Source organism: Ambystoma mexicanum, chromosome 1p, assembly GCF_040938575.1.
Source record: "Ambystoma mexicanum isolate Mex_15411 chromosome 1p, UKY_AmexF1_1, whole genome shotgun sequence".
NCBI classification, from domain to species: Eukaryota; Metazoa; Chordata; class Amphibia; order Caudata; family Ambystomatidae; genus Ambystoma; species Ambystoma mexicanum.
Genome location: NC_090921.1, coordinates 1,405,855,334 through 1,405,874,704, shown reverse-complemented (window position 1 = coordinate 1,405,874,704; position 19,371 = coordinate 1,405,855,334).

Sequence of the window (19,371 nt, the reverse complement as noted above, 5' to 3'; positions counted from 1 at the left end):
AGGCCTGCCATAGTGGGACCATCGTCTATCTGGCCTTGTTGAGCCCTCCCTGTCTCGAGGCGCCCTCAGACACTTGTGTCCATGCACGTTGACATTCCCATCTGATGGATTCTGTTTTGACAGACGCATGCACAGGTACACTCGTTAGTGATGGTGTTTGCACCTCGATATAGATGGTTATGAGTCGCAAGTGGTTTTGGGGTGGTGATGATCCTTTTGAGTGGGCTAGCATGCATATGGCTGTGGATTTCGTGTGATCATTGAAGTGAGTTGTTCGAATGTAGTTCTGATGGCCATTCTGTTCTTTTTCTTTTCTTCTGGTTGACAGGTATCTCCTCCCCTTTTGCCACTGCCATCTGTATGCCACTCCTGCAGATGGATTTTACTCCCGACACCTGCTGCTTCGTGTTAATCGGTGGAGCAGCATTACGATCTTATGGGACGATCGCCAATGGCCCACATGCCCTTACGCAGTACTGGTGTCTCGGAGCAACATTTCGGCCTTTCAGCTGGACTAGTGCCTCCCCATTGGGACAGCCCTGCGGTTCTGTGCGCTTCCATGTTGCCTTTTCGTACGTGAATGTGGCTCTGTGTACCATGGGGGTACAGGGCGACACACAAGTAGTGGCTGGTCATTTCTTGCGGATGCAGCCCACAATGGTGATTAGTGTTTTGGAGTTCATGGCCTGATGGCTGTATGGGCTTGGTGTCTTTGATGTGCATAAATTGCTATTCTGATTTGGCCCGTGTAGCGTTTTTCTTTGCAAGTGATGTGGCATATGCCTATTTGGGGGGCGATGTATTGTGAGGAGATCTGCATTGGGTTCCAGCTTCGGGGTTTAGTTGCGTGGTACTGTACTGGGCGCGTTTGCCTACTGAGCCCGTGAGGTCAGGGATGGGGGCTGCCTATATGACAGTTTGAATGTTGTCATGCTCAGGGGCGGGGGATTGGGTTTTGTGTAACAGATGCCGGTCAGCCAGGTGGACTGGTGGAATGATGTGATTTTCGGAATGTTGCTGGGCACAGGTGCCTGTGTTTGCGTGCGTTTCTTGGTGGGGGACTGTGGTCATGTCCATTGGGATGGCTTCTGTATTCGTGCCATCTGTGACCTGCAGCTCCCATTGGCCCCTCTTGTGTTGCTTTTGTTCGTTGGCATGCATGGGTGCTTTGTACATTTCAATGGTTGCATTGTGACTTCATTGCACCTACAGGGAGTTGTACTTTGTGGGCAGGGAGCGGTGTACAGGCACTCAGTGGGGCCGTTTACGGTTGATTCGCGATGCCGTACTTCTCGCCATGGCGGAATGGTACATTCCGCCATGCCTGATGGCGTTAGGTACATGTCCGCTAGGGTCGGAATTGGCGTACCGTTGCACCATGGTGGTGTTTGCGGTTTGGCATGGCGCGCGCGCGCGTGCTTGGTGCAGTTAGCGTTGGCGTTCACTACGGTGTCGCTAATGGCTTCGTACTTTGCGGTGACGGGTCATAGTCGCACCGAGCGCTATTCGATGGCGGTATTGCATTTCCGCCATCGTTTTTCGATTTCCGCCAGGGTCGTAATGAGGGCCAATGTAATTTATTTGCATATTTCACGTTGATATGCTAATTTCTGGCGATGTCACATCCAATTGCATTTGTTGATGAGTACCACCACTTTAATTTTTAGGACTTGACCCCTTCCATTCCTGACAACCGCAGCTCTGACCCCTTTTTCTTCTCAATCGCGTGACATAATGCCAAGCTGTAATGGCGGCTTTTTGCCACCTTGCCATTTCCTCGCTTAAGCACTTTAGCAAAGCAGGGTTTGGGAAACTATCCTGCAAAACCAAATGCGCAGTGATTCGAAATTATTGGCGTGTTTCCAGGTATTTAGAAGCACTTAACTGTTTCGAGCAGTACTTTCAATTTGAAAGACTGCGATTCCAGAAACACAGGAATCACTTCAGTAATTTTAAATCATGCTTTCTTTCCTGACCAGAGGCTGCGACCATTTAAAGTAAAAGGTCTTCTCAGATAGAAAACGGCAATAATAATCCCTTCTTGCTCCAGCGCACATGCTCACAAGCATGGGCGCTTCCATTCTGAAGAAACTTTAAACCCCCAGCAGCAGCTTTGGGACCGCGGTGTCGTCACTCAGTATGCTTAAACTGTTTAACATCAGTGGTCATTTGCAATAGAGAAATATAGCACAATGACTACCGTGTTGTGTTCAGGTAGTAGATGTATTGCATTATCTGTACTCGATTACCTATAGTTAGATACTGCTTTAAATTATCACATACGTGGAGTATTTTTTCCAACGGACCTCTGGTTAACAGGGTAGGCATATAATTGCTTCATGAGCAACATGATCTCAGACTTAACCACTGTAAACCAGCTGAACATATAGTAACACTAATAACACATCCACAGTCATTTTGAGTTATATGCATATGTGTATCGCTCATATCATATTATATCATATCATAGCCTGTAAATAACACAATACGTGAAACCTATGAACCCATATATGTCTGAGTTGTTTGAGGCCTATTCTGAGTCCCTAACGGTGCTTGTTAGGCAATAATTGATGTAGTAACTCTGTGGGAGACTACACAACCCTTGTCCTCTAGGTAACCCACCGATTGGTATTGGCCTGTACTACACAAGTTGGTAGTGTGACTGAGCAGCCAGAACTTATCGCACATATTTTTATTGAAACTTCAGTTTAGCGAACCTGATAGTAAACTAACAAGACGCCACACTTGTGTTACAACAGAACATCATCATTCCCATGGTATTCACGTCCATTTTATAAAGTGTCTTCTTTCCCATGGGAGACACTATGTGACCTTGTCGCCAATATTAACGTTGTTTCACAAGTTCTTTTTTGGATCATTTCTTATTTAGATGTAGAGAATCTAAGAAGTTCACAATGGCACAAGTCAACCTGATGATCTGCCCAAAAACCGCATAAAACCACTAGTTCTGGGTGTCTGGATCGGCAGGTGTGTAGTCCCCTAAATGACGCACTCGCCTTTTAGTTATCGCAGGGCAACTTGTGATTAAATGTTCGATGGATTCAATTTGAAGAGTGCAGAAGCGACAAAGATTGCCGTTTCCTTCATCGATGTGTCGTAAAAATTGCATTTCTCTAGTGTTCAGTGCATTCAAACGCAGCCTCAAGAATTGGTCGCGGTGGTGTCGTGATGGGCAGGTTACTAAATATCGACATTGAACATTAAGTTTGTGTTCTCCAATTCCAGATCTCAAGAACGTGGGCTTCGTTAGCAACAGATTGTGTTTCTGGATCCAACACCACCAATCAAATTTCTTTTTGACACATTGGGGTCGGCTAAGTAAATCGGCCAGATTTAAATCCGCATTAAATAGAGCTGCTTCCAGGAGTTGTCACCAGGCTTTGAGAAGGCCCGGTCGCTCGCATCTCAGAGGGGGTTCGAATATTTTGTATGCCGGAGTCGGGGGAGTCAACTTCATCTTGCGCAGAACCATTGGGGATTTCCACATGACGCAGCTGTACATTGAATTTATGGAAAGTTCATATCGGAGAGACACCATTGAAACATAAGATGGTAAATGTAGTACCTAACGCCAAAATAATCCTTTGAGTTTCTGCCAGAAGTGGGCGTCGATATTCCAGCCCGATTCAGACCCAAAGGTAATAGCTGGTAAAACCTTTTGTACATAAAACATCAGTACTGGTTCAAGCGAAAATTTGCCATATTGCTTGTTTATTTTTGAGGCTTGGATGCTAAATTGGGTCATTCGGTTTTCGAGGTCCATCTTCCAATGATGTTCGTTGATAGAAGTGTTGAATGTGATACCAAGATAGCGGATAGAGTTTACCAAGTTCAAAGGGATCCCATTAATCTTCCATAGAAAAGCCTTTTGTTTTTTGTTACCGCCTGCCCCAATGGTCACAATCTTAGTTTTTTCTGTATTTAGTACTAACTCGTTCTTTTTGAGGTACTCATATAGACTTTTTAGGGGCCGTTGTAAACCAATCTGCGTGAGATCTAATAGAACAAGATTGTCAGTGTAGGTTATACAGCGGATTTCGATGTTGTTTATCTTGGGTGGAAAACATCAAACAGATTCCAAATGGGTCGGGAGGTTGGATATAAACAATTTAAAAAGGTTCAGCTGCCAGGGGACAGCCCTGTTTCACCCCTTGATCGGTTGATATTTTTCCCGATAGGTCGCCCTGGTTGTTTAAGCGAATCCGGATGGAGGTACTAGAGTGCAGCGCTTTAATTGGTTGAAGCAGATTTTGCGGGCAGTTCCAGTTTAACAGTTTCTGCCATAGCTTTGCGCAATTGACACAGTCGAAAGTGCCCCGCAGGTCAATAAAGGCCAGGAGAAGTTTTCCTTTTGCTTTTATAGTTTCCAATTTCAGTATATTTAGGATCAATAGGTTGACTTCAACTCCCACTCCTTTAGTAAAGCCAGTTTGGCAGACGTCATAGATCCTTTCAATCATACACCACTGTTTGAGTCGTTGTCGTAGAAAGGAGGCAAACAACTTGCCTATCGTGTCCAACAGGGCAATTGGGCGATAGTTGTTGAATCCGCCCAATTGCCTTTCTTATGTATGGGCATGATGATAGCTTTGCGCCAAGACTCCGGAACGGTTTTTGAGGAAGACAGAGAACTGAACAAAGCTACGATGAAAGCGGACCATTGCACCGCATTATGTTTAAACATCATGTTGGAAATCATATCTGGACCCCCAGCGTGCAAATTTTTCAAAGCACGTATTGCTGTGGCGATGTCGCCTTGAGAAATTTGCAGGTCCCATGAAGTCACGGTGTCAGGTAGGTCACTCGTTTGTTCGTTCGCCGATGACTTGAAAATATTCACAAAGTGGGTCTTCCATGTAGATGCAGCAATTTCGTTTGACAATATAGGTAAAGTGCGCAAATTTTCTGCTTTCAGGATTGCCCAAATTTCATGAGAGTTCTTAGTGAGTAGCTATTTCATCATTAATTCTGCTTTGCCCTGTTCAATGATCATTTTTTGAGATTTTAACCAGTTTCTATAAGATTGGCGTCAAACTCGAATTGCGCTTTCGAGATTGATGTCAAATGAGCCTGTGACAAAAGACTTTTTCAATGCTTTTATGTCTTGATGCATTATCTTTTTTGCAGTGTTATTAATGAAGATGAAAGGTGTCTGTGAGAAATGCCCATAACCTTGTCAGATGTTTTGACAATAATAAATTTGGCCAAAAGCGGTGCATAGTCTATTGACTGTACCTCATTTTGTATGAAAAGTTGTTGACTTAAGAGGTAAATTTGAGGGTTGTTCATCCACAGTCGGTTGCCTCCAGCGTTCACTGATAAAGGGATGTCGTGTGTCTTAGCACATTGTGACCATTCCATTAGGCAAGAGAAGCGCAACAGGTCGTGATCGCTGTTTGTCATCCTGCATACCTCTAGCAAGTCTTGAGCAAAAAAGGTTTGAGATACCCAAAAATAATCAATGATCGAGCTCGATTTTGAGTTCGACCAGGTTGCGCACGGTGGTTGGTCGCCTTTGACATTACCATTAAACATTTGTCAGTTTTGATTTTGTAGAGCCGACGTCCACATCTGGCCTCTGATATTCACCTCTTCAATCGATAATGGGGAGAAGAGCTGTAGCGCACTGTCAAATTTGAACCAAGTACAATTTATGTCACCACAGCATATGATTGAAATGTTCGAGTGAGATGTTATAAAATTGTCCATATAACATGTAATGGAATTTAGGAAGACCTTGGTGCTGATATTTTCGGGATTCCAATATCCGTTTATGATTAACAGTGGTTCCTTGTGGATTTGTTGTCGTCGCCAGTCTGCATCAGGACTACTTGAACGTAAGGGTTTGGGCAGCAATGATTCACTATTGACCACCAAGGATTGATTTTTATTAGTGTCAACAAGCCCGATGATGGTCGCCCTTGTGTACTTTTGATTGCAGGGTTCATTAGGGTGACATATCCGTCCCTTGAAGGAGTTTCGCTTAACCAAGTTTCCTGGAGACATATGGCAAAGACATTCTTCACTGAAACCTCAAACCTGTTAAATAAATGGATAAATCCTCTTGTATTCCATGATAGAAATTCGCATGTCTGGTCACATACGGCTTCTGATGGCTACTTCAAGTTAGCCATGTTTTTCCGAGTGTCGTGAGTGTGGAAAGGGCGCCGTTGAGACTCGATGATCGTTTGGCCATGATCGGCAGTAACTTTCAAGGATTTTCGTAACTCACGACGTCTATCGAATTGGGTGTTGTTCAACTCAGGGCTTGATCCTGAGGTTCTCATGTTTGAACAGGTGTTTGATGGTTCAAGAGTAAGATCGAATCCGAATACAAGCAGTTCTTCAACGGCTTTCAAGATTGTTTTGCGTACTGATGAGGATTCAATATGAAGTAATACTTGATTACAGCATTTCTCCGTCGCATATTGCACTATTTTGATATCGTCAGACGTGATGGTGCGAAGAGAAGGGATGCAACTAAAGAGCTTCATCACGTTTTTGCGGTTTAGATTTAGTTCTTCATCTTCCAACTGGAGATACTGTAACCGCAATTTACTGTGCGATGAGCCGAGCTTTGCGGCTTGCGAGGCACGGGAAATGTAATGAATTGAGTTATTTTTAAGAACACTGGTTTGTTTTGGGTTCAGGCTTGAGGTCAATGATGATTTGTGCTTCATCAATTTTCTCTGGCTCGCAGCTTGCCTGTTGCCGTGGTCAACCAGTTTTGTCATTTTTGGTTGATTTTGGGTATCGGATGTGACACTGTTGGTCATTTGTTCACAGCCTGTGGCATACTCGAGTTGATTAGAATAAATTGATAAGTTACAAAGATCAGTAATGGATCCAGTTAACCCTTCGATGGAGCCATCAATGTCGGAATCGAGTCTTCGACGTTTGTTTGAGGGTGCAGTCGGTCGACGTTGTTCGAGGGACGTAAGAGCATCAGGATCAGTTGATGTTGGGGCCACAGAGGGTAGTATTCCTTCCGTGCAAAACAGCCCAGGTTTGGTCGAGGGACGCATGTTTCTGATAAATATTCTTTGTTGAATTGGTCTTTGAGCTCTTTTTGAGGATGAAATTTCATTAATTGACGGTTGCTTCAAAAGAGATTTTATCTTTGCAGTTGTTTTGGAGGCAAGAAACGTGAGTGGCTTGATTGATTTAGCAGCACCTTCAAAGATCCCAAAGGACACTGGTTGAATCTCAAGATTATTCAACGTGTTGTTGCACAGAGACTGTGGTTTAGCCAGGCTAGGATGGATAAGAGTCTCGTCTGATTGATTATTTCCTGTCATGATAGGATTAACAGAATTGCTTTGCTGGGACTCAGAGGTTATTTGAATAGTAGCCTGATGTTCGACAGCCTTTGGTAGCGGTCCGTTGGTCGCGTTATCTGGGTGAGTTGTTTTATTTTCAAAGTTTGAAGTGGCTTTTGACTTCACATTTTTCATGTTCAATCCAGATGCGTGCGGTTTATGGATGGGTTTCGTCGTTCCACTTGACTCCGGAGATGTTAAATCGTAGGCTGAAGACAATGGCGCTTTGTGATGCGTCCCAGGAGATGAATGCTGCATCCATTTGACGGCCTCAAGCAGACCTTCTGTCAAGGTGTCATTTTGACAGTGATGACGCGCTGCTAGGTCGCTTAGCCGTTCTTGCCAGCGAATAGTATGATCTGCTTCACGTAAGATTTGGTTCTGCAGAAACTTGTTCACATTTTCAAAGCTTTCCATTTTTTCTTTTAAGTTGGAAATGAGTGACGTCTAGTCTTTTACGGCATGCAAAAGTGATTCATACATCTTCAGAAATAGTAACAGCGCAGTTGATGATGCTGCAAGAACGTTATTGTAAATTTGCATAGTGGCTGCTGAAGATAAACTGGGTTTGGCGCTTGTGTCAGGGTTCTTGTTAGTAGACGAGTGCAGGATAATGCCTGCTTCACAGTGAAGATCAGCCATTGCTGATGTGTTTGAAAATGGTATGGCACAAGAATCACTCCTTGGATTTGGGTGCATAGAGCGAACGCCTGCTTAGACGTGGGGTACTTGCAGACGCCTTGCTGTTTGGCAGAGTTTTAGATTTCCGACAGATATCAGGCTGTAAAGCCTTGTCAATTGTACATTCAGCTGGTGCCACAGAGTTTGTGATTGTCAAGTCAAATGTAGGCACGCACTCTGCGTTTGATTTCCAGACGTCATTGGGCCGAGTATCAGAGCCTTGATGGCCGTGTAGCATGTTTTTAAATGGAGCGTGTTCGAGTGAACGGGACCTGTGTGGACTGACTGCCTCCCCTGAACATTGCCACTAGTCATGTGAAAGGAGGGATGGGCCGATATCTCGTATGCTGGCAGTTTGTTGTTCACAGTCGCATTGGACTTTTTGAGCATTGTGGGTTCAATGCTGGGGCATGAGATGTAACTATTGGGTGCCGATTTTTTCTTATGTCTCGATTCAATGTCGATAGTGATAGCCGTTTTTGGCGAAAGCACCCTGAAGGCAATATTTGTTCGTTGAGTCAATTGTTCAGTGGGAGGGGTTGTATTAAAGTTAGATGTGGTTTCATCCTCGTCTTGGGAAGCCTCCATTAGCCCTGCATCAGTGCATTCAAATGGAGAAAAAAACTCATCAGCAGACTCAGAAATAAGAGTTTGTTTCTCTCTCTTGCTCACTCTCTCGCTCGATGTAGATAACGTGGGAGGAGGAGCAGACGATCGAAGGGGAACAAGTGATGAATCGTTCAGAGTAAGAGGTATAAAATGGAGCTGTTTGTTCACGAGTTTATTCACGAGTCGCGTTTCACAGACTGCATCGATTGGAATAGTTGAGGTAATGTCAAGAGAAATCACCTCACTTGTAGGCAAGGCGGCAAAGGCACGGAGCGGCTCAGTTACAAGCCCCGGGTTGGCCACGACGTTGTGAGGCTGATGCAGAACCAGAGACGTCTCGTAGAGCGGTCCTTTGAAAGCCACGGATTCAATTACAACGGCGTCGTCCGTCTGCACGGGGGAGACCATAGGCACGGCAGAGGCAGAGACAGAAGCAAGCTCAAGTAAAGGGGCATTCAAAGGATCAGAAATGTCAAGAATTGTTTGTGAGACTTGATTTGAGGCATGTACCTTTGGGGTTTTTGTAACTGTAGCTGTATCGGTTTTCAGAGCAGTCCAGGGATTCTGCATATGACGTTGTTGGAGCGTTATTTTGCGTGTCACGGACGCGGGACCATCGTGGCTGGTGTTTGCAGTCATTGCAGACTGTGGCGGACTGGGGCAGACTGGGAATCTGCTCCTTGACTCAGCGCCGCGCTCCGCGCAAGATTGGAGTTTTTAAACTCCTTGCTGGTAGAAACAGAAAAAGGATTTAGCAGTCGTGCAGCTCCTCTCAGGTCAGCAGAAACAGGGAGACGGGGCAGTCTGGCACTCTGCTCCCTGACTCCGTGCCGCAGTCCGCGCGAGATTGGAGTTTTTAAACTCCTTGCTGGTAGAAACAGAAACAGGACTTAGCAGTTGTGCAGCTCCTCTCAGGTCAGCAGAAACAGGGAGACTGGGGCAGACTGGGACTCTGATCCTTGACTCCACACCACGCTCCGCGCTAGATTGGAGTTTTTAAACTCCTTTCTGGTAGAAACAGAAACAGGACTTAGCAGTCGTGCAGCTCCTCTCAGGTCAGCAGAAACAGGGAGACTGGTGCAGACTGGGACTCAGCTCCTTGACTCCGCAATCAAATATACTTTAAAATACTTTTCCAGAATCAACACAAATCTAGTAGATACTCTTTACAGATGCTTCTTACACACTTCCTACACACTGAGGTGACTTCACTAACTAGGACAGTAATGGCATTTATATATCACTAGTACACTTTGTAGATTCTGAGGTCTGTAGAAAAGAAAGGTTAAGGTAAGGAAAAAGGTTAAAGAGGTTCTCAGAGCATGTGAGCACTTTAAATCTTCCAATGAAGTCTAGATAAAAACCTTCCCCAGCAGTAATAGTTAAAAACCAAGTTATCACCTATGAGGGACAGTAAGTATGAAAGTCAAATGGACAAGAGTAGTCAGGGAGCCAGGACAGGCAAAGTCAATTGGGGCACAGTCTATGGAGCTGAGGCACTTCTTATATGCAAAAGTCTTGCAGAAAGTTAGGGAGATTTTTGAAGAAAAATCACGGTAGGGTCACCAGCTGTTACACTTGTGAAGGGTAGAACTGAAATCAACTCTAGCAAGGTAGCCACTGCAAGTCTCAAAGGAGAAGAGCAAAGCTATAGACTATGAGGTAAGTACCCCAAGTCAGAACAGTACCGTCACGCATTCCATCACACAACCTGTCCACAGAAACACAAGGCTCATAAGGCACGCTCACCGTTTACGGCGGCGGATTGCCAACCAGAGGCGCAGAGGACGCTCTATGAACCGTGGTGCCTACCATAAAAGGAAACTTCCCAGCACTTTGAGGAGACTGTGTCATTGTCAGGCCACGCTCCCGATGGCTATTGCCTTGGAAACTAGGGTCACACGATTAGCAGTGCCTTCCGATCACGTGATACGTTCACAATCACGTGATCGGTAACTACAGCAACTCCTCAAAAGGACACTTGTCGCTCGTCTTGTCATTTCTCAGCTGTGTTTCTACTCAGCTCAAAGCAGTTCCTCCCTGCTCCTCGTTTCCAGCATTTCTGACTTTCTAGATCCTGACCTTGGCTACTGGATTTCACGGACTGCTCTTTGACCCGGACATTGCCTTTGGATTGCCTTTGAACATTCCTTTTTGTACCACAAACTGTCATCAAGTATTCAGCTTCTGCTCTCAAGGAAATAACCACCTGAGGCTGGACTTTTTGCCACTCTACTCAGCTCTATCGACTACCGGATCTAGTGGGGGAAAAACTTCCTGAGTACAGGGATGCAGCTTCCTTCCCTTGGCTTTGTGCTTATTACCCAGCCACCCATTCGTAGGTGTACTTTTAGTGGTTTCCTTGGTTCTCCTGCTGTTAATGGTAAAACTGTGTTGCTTATAGCCTGCTCTGTTTCTTCCTTAGCTACCTGGGGACCCATGCAGTTGTTCCAGCCACCTGTGGGTCCAATAACTGGTCAGCGAGTATTTCATTATCTCCCTGACTGGTGGTTGGGGACGGAGGTATTTTTAGTGTAAGTGGTAGTCAAGTCTTGACAAGTACCTTTGGTTAGAAGAGTGGTCCAGCTGGCTTCTGTCTGGTTGCACTGATGCAGATCCTGGGTTCCTGGGCCTCAGTCATGGGGACAAGAGGGAGGATGTCTGGAGGACTCCTGCAGCAGCAATTCGGAGGTAGGCGGCAGCTACGGACTCTTTTTAGGTCAGCATCACTTTGCAGCTTCAGCGCGCATTAAACAGCACCACCGCGGGTCTTGGATACCAGTTGGGCTTCCTTCACTCCTTGAGTCCAGCACTCTGGTGAGGGGACAAGAGCTCTGGTTGTCCTGCTTATGGAGGGTCCTGGGGAGACTCCTGGAGCTTCTGGCCGGATCACAGACGTTGCACTCAACTATGGATTTCTGGACCCTTGGCGCTCAGTTCCTGCAGCAGCAAAGAAGTACAGCCAGTCAGGAAAGGTGGTCAGGTGGAGTTTGTCTCAGGGTTGGTTGTCCCACTAACCCACTGAAAGAAGTAGTCCCTTCTAGAGCTTCTCTTGTTGATTAGAATAAGGAATTTCAGCAGAGCAGCAGGGCTTCACCGGTAATTGAAAGGTTCAGGAGGATGCAGCAAGCTTTGTTCATGGTTTCTTCATCAGATTGTTCTTCTCAGTAGTCGACTCTGTCTTCAGTCCCAAAACCCTCGCCTTTTAAGAAGGTTTCTCCCATTCATGCACAGCCTAGCTGTCACTCAAACAGCAGGCTGGCTGTCCTAAAAGGACAGGCAGCCAGCTAATCAGGACTGGGTGCATTCCGGCATTCCTAAAGACAAAGGACAGGGGTGTTTCGGGACACTCCCTCACTTCCGTCCCTTCCAGACATACTGGAGCCAGAGGCGGGTTTAAGTACTGAAGCCCTCCTAACGCAAAACGAACAAAGGGCTGAAACCTGGCTTGGCGCGCAGAGTAAAACCCAAGAAAGACCTCACAATCAGAAAATCGTGAAAAAAGAAGACCAGGCCATTTAGACAAATGGTCACCCATGGGTGCTATACTGCAGCTGAGGATTCAGCCTGTGGTAAACAATCACAATGGTAGGAAAATTAAACCCCTGCCACCAGCCATTTAAAGCAGTGAGGGTAACATAACAAATGTTACATGAGTAGGTAGGATAAGGGGCTACTGATTAACCCCCGAGCATTCCACATGAGATAGTGTGTGCTGGACCCACAAAGAGAAAAGGTAAGTAAAGTACATTTCTCTTTTCTATTCTTGGCAACAGTAGTTCACACAAGAAAATGTATTTGATCCTTAAGAGAAACCTAAGGGATTTCTATGTGCACTGCACTGAAGGTGCTGTGTGTCACCATACAAAAGGTAGATGCCTATGGAGTTTGTCAGACTCCAAAAACAAAGGAAACACATAATGCAAATCAGGTCAAAACAAATGCAGGTGTGAGAAAAAGGGCTCACTCACTCCAGGATTGAAATGAAAAAGTCCTTAAATCCAGCAAAAGAGGTTGGGGTCTGTAAGGTTGAAGGGAATTAGCACAGAAATGAGAATTCTCTCTAACAGTGCTCACCTTGATGAAGTGACATGCACCCTTTTTCTAAGACGTGTACCTGTGTGGCCTTGCTTTCCAACACTCTGGGGACCATGCAATGTTAATGTTGGCTAAGCATGCCACTCCTTATTTTCCTGGATGGCATACATGCACTAAACTGCCACCCTTCCTGTGGAGAACAACTTCACTGTGTGCTCTAATTGTCTATGACTGACTACTTACTCATGTACTCCACTGTTCGCACCTCCTTTCTCAAAAAGCAATTACAGCCAATAATATCTGTCACAGAAAGACAGTAATATATAAACATTGGCAAAGCCAGGGGGGTTTAGATGTCATATGTCAAGGGCAGCCTCAGATGCCTTGTATAGCCACCCTGCTAAAATATAATCCCACATGTGCTTGTGCTGCCATCATATGCCAAATGCAGCCTCAGGTAGCTCAATCCATTCTTTATATGCCGGTAAATCCACCACATGAAAATTTGAAAAATTATACTTATCAAAAACAGAGGAGCCCTTCACAACCCCTGTGATATTAACATAACATATGTTAGGTGTAGCCTTGCAGGCGTCTTCATCATAAGCCACACACAACCTAAAATGTGCCCATCATGCCATTACAACCCATTAAAATTAATTAAAGTGCAGGTGCTTCTAACAAATGCCAAATTCCCCCTCAAGTACCCCAACAATGATGCCACATGTAGGTTAATATTACTATATTGTATTGTATTGTATTGTATATTTATATAGTGCTCTTTCCCCACTTGTGTGGCCTCAAAGCGCTTTTCCTCGGTTGAACGCCCTTGGTGACAGCAGTCGATGTGGTTGTAAAGTTCTAGAGGGTTTATTTTTGGAGATGCGTGTGTGCATGTTGCCGTTCTAGGCCTTGGGTGGCTGGAAAGGCGTGACTAAGCAGCCCAAGAGAGTTCAGGCACGTGGGTGGGTGCTGGCGAGGGTTAGAGATAGCTTGCTATTGTTGAGAGAGTCTATGTGGGGCCAGATATACCAAGTTCCTTTCGAGTGGTGGTCGCTGTATGCTAGTGGCAGAGGTGTTGAGGTACATCAGATGTTTCAGTCTGGACGGCTGTGTGTGCACTAGACAGGATGTGCTTAGCCGTAGGCGTATTCTATCGTGCATGGATGCTTGGCCGTGCCTGTGGCCCATGTCCACGCTAGTGTTGCGAGATATACGTACCTTAGGCTGCGATGTTGCTGCAGGTCTATTCCAGGGGGGCCTCACTTTTGTAATGTCGTAGATATCTGCATATATTAAGCCGTGACTGAGGCTACACCTGGAATTTGAGAGTCCTGTATAGAGGGAGAGAGGCCTACACCTAACGGTACAGCTTGAGAAAAGAGGCTGAGCACAGCCAGATAATAGAGTCCTGTCTAGTGGGAGAGAGGCCTACACCCAACAGTGCATATTTGGATACAGGCAAAGGACAGCTACAGTTGAGAGTCCTGCATGGAGTGTGGGATGCCCCCTCCCAACAATTCAATTTGAGTACCAGGCCTTGTGAATCCACAGCAGGAGCGATAATCCTGTGAAATTTGAGGGAGGCCCACATCCAAAACGTGCAGCCCGGATAGGAGAGTAGGAACAACCAACTCCGAGCGTCCTGCACAGTGGGAGAGGATCAACGCCTGATAATGCAGTTTAGGGGAATAACTAGACACTGCTAAAACTGAGAGTCCTGCTCCATTGGAGGACAGGCTGAAACTGTTAGTACACGACTAAATAGAGCTGGTGCCCACAATTATTTGGCAACGCAAGTCCGAGTATACTTCAAAACAGGGCCAGAACCTAACTCTGACAGTGCTATTTGTGTACAGGACTAAGCCAGGCTGGAAACCTAAACCTAACAGTGTAAATATTAGTACAAGACCAAACAGAGTTAGAGACTACATCCAACAGTGCAAATTGACTAACCGTCCAAGGACAGCTCGATTCGAGAGACCTGCACAGTGGGCGAGAGGACCGCACACCAACAGAGCAAAATGAGCACACATCTCAGACTCATATAATGGCAAGGGATGGAGGCTACATCTCGCGTTGGGAGTCCTGCGGATTGGGTGCGATGCTGGCACCTGTTCACAATTTTGCCCACGAGTGGCACATACAAATATTCACTGTTACGTCAGAGTGCGGCACCTATCATTACTCCCAACTCCGTCCAAGAGAGGCACACATTAGTATTCAGAATTATCACCATGGGTGGCACCTACCAGTCCCCACTCTCACATCTAGATGCGACGCAGGATGGTGCCCACAATAGTGCGAGCTTAGAGAGTGGGGCCTAACGTTCATAATTCTTGTCCTGAACTATGACAAGCCAGTAGTCCAAGTTCTGGGGTAGGGCAGTGTAGAGATGCAGTGCTTGCTGGAGCCGAGTAACCGCTCCACGCCATAACCATGCTCCCCACCTCTTTGTTGGTTGCTGCTGGTAGATGAATAATCAGAGGGGACTACCCTTAGGTTCGAGTCAATCCAGGGGGCTATGCTTGATAGGCTGTGGGTTTCAGCCTATTGTATAGTAGGCATCCGTAATGTCACAGTCATTGATGGTTTGTTGAGCCTGGCTTTCGGAGATCGGTTTGTGGGGGGACATTTATCTCATTGTAATATGTTTCTCATATGGTCTGGTGGGCAGACCGGGGAGAGTAGGGTGTGAGTGTAGCCACAGCGAAGGCTGCTGGCTTTGTTCAGTTGCTCGATCGGTTGGAATATTGTTGAGGGTGGGGTGATGGTGGATCAGGAATGCCACAATGAAGGCTGCTGGCGTACTTGGAGTTATGGTAGGCAGGCAGTGTTGTTGAGTGTTAAGTGGTGGTGTGTCAGGTGAAACCACTGCAAGAGCTGCCGGCCCCTGATATGTGGTCAAAAGCGGTGTATTTTATTAATGGTGTATTCATGGGGTGGGTGGCTTAGGAGAGTATTGAGAAGAGCCAGGTTTTAAGGCTTTCCTGAATTACAGGTGATTTTCGATGTTGCAAATGTGTAGGGGGATGGAATTCCAGATGATTGGTGCTGGGACAGAGAAGGAGGAGCCACCAAGTCTTGTCGAGTTGTGGGGTGGGATCAGCAGGCAAAATGCGTTGCGAGATCTGAGGTTCCTGGAAGGTCGGTAAGGGACAATTTTGTCCTGCAGGAATTCAGGGCCCGTGTTGTGGATTGCACGATGGGTCTGGCACATGGCTTTGAAGGTGGTGCATGGAGCAATAGGGAGCCAGTGGAGGACTCTCAATGTAGGGCTGATGTGCTCCCTAGAGGGCAGGTTAATGAGAAAGCATGCTGCCACATTTTGAATCCTTTGGAGTTTCCGTAGTTGGGATGCGGGCGCTCCAATGTAGGGGCAATTTGCGTAGTCAAGGTGGGAGAGGATGTTGGAGTTGATGGCTGAGAAATGGTGGGGAGAGGTGAGGTAGGGGAAAATCCTCCTGAGGATACGTAAGTGAAAGAAACAGGTTTTGGATACGTTGGTGGTGTGATGGGTGAGGGATAGATCTGAGTCTAGTTGGCATCCAAGATTTTTGACCACATTAGATGGTGTTGATGCTTGCCCTAGTGAATCGGACCATGGGATTGGTTGGGGAATGAGAGTTGTTTTCCCACAAAGTAGGATTTCGGTTTTCTCCGGGTTGAGGATGAGATAGTTGGTCATCATCCAGTGATCAATATCGGAGAGGTATGATGACAGGTGGCCGGGTCCTTCGGGATTTGGGATTTTGAGGATGATCTGGGTATCATCTGCGTAGTTGTAGCAGGGAAGGTTGAACGAATAGATAATTTCGGTGGTGGGTTGTATGTAGGAATTGAAAATTAGTTGTGACGTGGATGCTCCTTGCAGGACCCCTTTGCAGATTGGATGTGATATGGATGTGAATTGGTCAAGGTGCTTGATTTGGGACCGGTTAGAGATGAAAGAGGAGATCCACGAGAGGACTGTGCTTGTGATTCCTAGTGTTTTTAGCCTGTCTAAGAGAATCATGTGATCAATGGTATCGAACGCTGCAGAGAGCTCTAGAAGGATGAGAATCATGCAACCGTCTGCGTTAGCTGTTCTTTTTAGGTCATCCCAGATGGAGACTACCGAGGCTTCTGTTCCCCTTAGTGGTCTGAAACCTGACTGTGCTGGGTCTAGGAGGTTATTGGATTCAGCAAATTGTCCAAGCTGTTTGTAGGCCGTGCGGTTAATCCGTTTGAGGATGAAACGCGTATTGGCGATGGGTCAGTAGTTTTGGGGAAGAAGTGGGTCAAGCGTCGTTTTTTTGAGGATGGGTTTTGGTGTAGGATGTTTATAGGGCTTTCGGGAAGGATCCTGAGGTGAGTGAGTGGTTAAGGATTGTGCAGGCGACTTTTCCTGCACAGGTGGATAGTATTTTCATGAGTGATGTGGGTCGGCATGGGTCTACTGGGGAGCCTGACAGGCGACTGGCCGCTACCAGTGACAGGAATTCCTGGTGTGTGATGGGAGAGAAGGAGTCAAAACTAGATTGCAATTGGGGTGGGGTTTGTAAGGTGTGGTGCGGGCTGGTGGTGGGTGGTGCTAGGATTTTTAGTTTGGTGATGATCGCATTGTGTCTTTCGTTGGTGGTGTTGTAGAACTGGAGCAAGAGGGTGTTGTACAGGGCTTGGGAGCTTGGGGTGGTCAGGCGAGAAGAACATGAGGGTCATTTGAATTCTGCTTTGATTTTATGTAGTTCCTTACATGGGTTGAGGGCATTTAGGATTCAGTTCCCATAGAAATATTTCTTGCTTTTCCTAATTTCTGATCTGTAGGCTCTGGTTGTCCTTGCTAGGGTGGATTTGTTTTGGGCTGAGGGGTCAGCTTTCCAGGCCCGTTCCAGATGGTGTTTGAGAATGTTGTGCTGTTTGAGATTGGCAGAGAACCACTTCGGTGATGGTCCACATCTCTGCGAGGAGCGTTTTGACGGGGTGAGGGGTTTGAGGGCATTGTTAAGCCAGAGGTCGAAGGCATCAATTGCCGGTGGTCCTTCATGAGGAAGATAGGGTTGAGGGAGTTGAGGAGTCATAGTTCAAGATCTGGGGTGATTACCACCTTGTTCCATAATGGGAGAGTAGAGGGGGCAGTTTGCCGGGGACGAATTGCATGTTGGCCGCTGACCACTGTATTGAGAGGTATGGTGAAGCAGAGTGCTCAGTTGTCGGGTCATGAGAGTGGGCGTGGGGGTTGGGTGGCTATGCTTGTTGTGCTGAATATTGCATCATGGTTGTGACCTCTTGTATGGGTGAGAGTGGAAGTGTGATGGTTCAAATTGACTGTCTGTGAGTGACTTGGTCATGGGGTTTGATGAGGATTCGAACAATATGTTGAAATCTCCTAGGATGGTGAGAGTAGGGTGTTGGATGAGGTTGGCAGCCAGCGCGTCACCAAATGTGTCTGCAAATTTTTTGTTGCATGTTCGATGGACTTTCTAATGAAGCTTTTTATTGAATGGTTGTTCTCTGTTCACCAATGAAAGACATAACCTTAAACTGTGTCCAGGTCCCAGCATGCATGGCACTTCATTCCATAATTAACATGGTACTCGTCAGGATGCCTTACACAAAAATCCATCCAGAATCCGAACCTAATCTAACCTAACTTCTGTCCCCACCACTAACACATACGTGTAGCACAACTGGCCCAGAAAAAGTGTTCCCCCTTTTTGTTGGATAGTGGTGGTTGGTTTCTGTCCTCCACCCAAGTAGTTCTTACTTCTCTCCGAGACCAAGGTTTTGGTAATACAGTTTAAAAAGGTCCTTTCAGTCTTTCTCTCTTCCTGGTGATACCTGTGCCGGGACTCCACACATATCTTCTTATCCTTTCTCCCATTCAATAGTCCTGTCTAGGTACTTGAACTAATTCAAATCTCAAAGCTGTTTAATTTCTCTGTATACATTCTCTATATCAGAGATTGCAGGCTCTACTGATCAGTGTTTGCCTGTTCTTCCTTAATGATAGTCTTTCAGCCCAGCTCAGGGTATCTTGTGTCTCACCACACTTCAGGCATATTTCTGCCTCACCCATGTTTGGGTTGTTGTGCTCTACCTCCCCGTTTGGAGCATCTGGGTTCTTAAACCGGCTTGTGCAACCTGACTCTTCAGTCCTTCCAGAGTTATTAATTCACCCACCCTCTTGTGGGGTATCTTGATTCTCAGCCCGCCGTGGGGTATATGGCTTCTTAGCCCTTATGAAGTTATCAATGCTCTCCCTACCTTGTGGGGTATCTTGGATCTCAGCCCAGGGTGGACTATGTGGTCTCTCAGTCCTTATGTATGAAGTTAGCAATGCTCTCACCCCTCTGGCACTTCAGCCCTTCCCGAGTTATCAATTCTACCACCATCTCATGGGGTATCGTGGTTCTCAGCCCACCCTGGGCTACGTGGCTTCTCAGTCCTTATGGATTTATCAATGCTCTCACTCCTTTGTCGGGTGTCTTGGTTCTCAGCCTGGTGTGGCCTACATGGATTTTAGCCCTTCTGAAGTTATCAATGCTATCACCCCTTCATGGTGTATCTCCATGCTCAGCCTGTAGTGGGCTAACTGGGTCCAAAGTCCTTCTGGGATTATCAGTTCCCTCACCCCCTGATTGAGTATCTCAGTTCTCAACCCAGTGTGGGCTATCTCGTGGCCTGACCTCCCTCTTCCCGCTCCTCAGTTTATGCAGCATAC